The sequence below is a fragment of the Sinocyclocheilus rhinocerous genome, unplaced genomic scaffold (assembly GCF_001515625.1).
Source record: "Sinocyclocheilus rhinocerous isolate Xijiao unplaced genomic scaffold, SAMN03320098_v1.1 scaffold216, whole genome shotgun sequence".
Lineage (NCBI taxonomy): Eukaryota > Metazoa > Chordata > Actinopteri > Cypriniformes > Cyprinidae > Sinocyclocheilus > Sinocyclocheilus rhinocerous.
This window is the reverse complement of record NW_015661078.1, coordinates 368975-370372: the sequence shown is the minus strand read 5'-3', so window position 1 is coordinate 370372 and position 1398 is coordinate 368975. Positions and strand designations below refer to the sequence as shown.

General features: G+C 41.5%; 1 protein-coding gene across 1 annotated transcript in view; it reads right to left on the bottom strand.

Annotated features, from left to right (window-relative positions):
• Positions 1 to 1303, bottom strand: part of LOC107726234 (solute carrier family 52, riboflavin transporter, member 3-B) — a 5128-nt gene extending 3825 nt beyond the window's left edge. The window contains exon 1 of the mRNA XM_016535756.1: positions 1096 to 1303. The gene's annotated coding sequence lies outside the window, so the exon portion shown is untranslated. The remainder of the gene's footprint in view (positions 1 to 1095) is intronic.
• Positions 1304 to 1398: the final 95 nt, after the last annotated feature.

Sequence of the window (1398 nt, the reverse complement as noted above, 5' to 3'; positions counted from 1 at the left end):
GGGGCTTCATAAAAGCAGGAAATGATCAGTGCGTTTCTCAGAGAAGGGACAGAGCGGTGTGGAATAAAGGTAAATTATGTTGAAAATAATGTTTTTTTTTAAAACTAAGCATTAACACATGTTAGATTGCACCCCATAAACACAATCATGCCTAGAAAAAAACCAGTGAACCACCCCTTTAAACTAAATGAAGGACATCAAATGAACAGCAGCTTCTTGCTTATCGTGCCCAATAGCATGATCTATTTAGGTCCACATGTCACACTTAAAGAAACTATGCTTCTAACCACAGGTCAAGGGCTGTAGCTCCAACCACACAAGTTTGCTATGTGGTTTGCGAATGTTCGTTGGAACTATGGCCGAATTGTTCAACTATGTTGGTAATGACAGAAGTCAAGACCGTAGTTGTCTAACAATGCTTTGGGAAACCAATCCAAAGATGACCATTCCTGCAGAGTTTAGCTCCAACACACCTGCCTCTAGAAGTTTCTAGTGATCCTGAAGACCTTGATTAGACGGTTCAGATGTGTTTAATTAGGGCTGGAGCTAAATTCTGCCGGAAAGTGGCCCTCTGGGAACAAGATTGGACATCACTATGGATGGTGACATTTGCCTTTGCACGCATAACTAATTGCATTGAAAATATATATATATTTTCAATGGTATTTACTTCCCTTTAGCAAGTCCCATTTTTACCGCTATTGAATTTTTGCAATTCTCTATAATGTTTCTGTTTTGGTGATGTTTGAAATCACACTTTGAATCAGAGAAGTCACATGACCTTTCCCATTCAAACTTACAGTACTAAAGCCGAAAAGCACCACAGATTACACATAAATTCACCAGACTTAATACTACACCAACCGTACCAGTAATTACCACTGTATTCACCTTCCTTGTTCTATGACATAACCAATTCCTTCTACCTGATTATATGATCTATTCACCCCATTCACAATAACCAGTTTGTGCTCATATCAGTGGCTAAGGACTCTTCAGTGCCCTTGAATCTCCTTTTGGCTCTTTGGTTTACAGATCACCACTTTTAGTGCACTAAACTGGATAAACACAAAAACACACACATACATGTCCCACCTGATTCTCCTGAGGTTTCAGTACATTCTGACAGCAGTTTAATCAGCCTTCAGCATGTGAGTTTGAGCTCTGTTTTTCTCGCTCTTTATATTCCTGTTCGCTCTGAAATTCACCTGATGGTAATATGAGCACGCAGGCGCGAGCTGTGTGAAGCAGGGGTCCTTTATCCCAGTGGGCTAACATACAAAACCATGTGCTCGGCTGCCTATCGAAGGGTGAACAGGGAAGGCGAGTGTAAGCATGACGCAGTAAGCCCTCTCCCTCCCTCCCTCTCTCTCTCTCTCTCTCTCTGTCTCTCTCTCT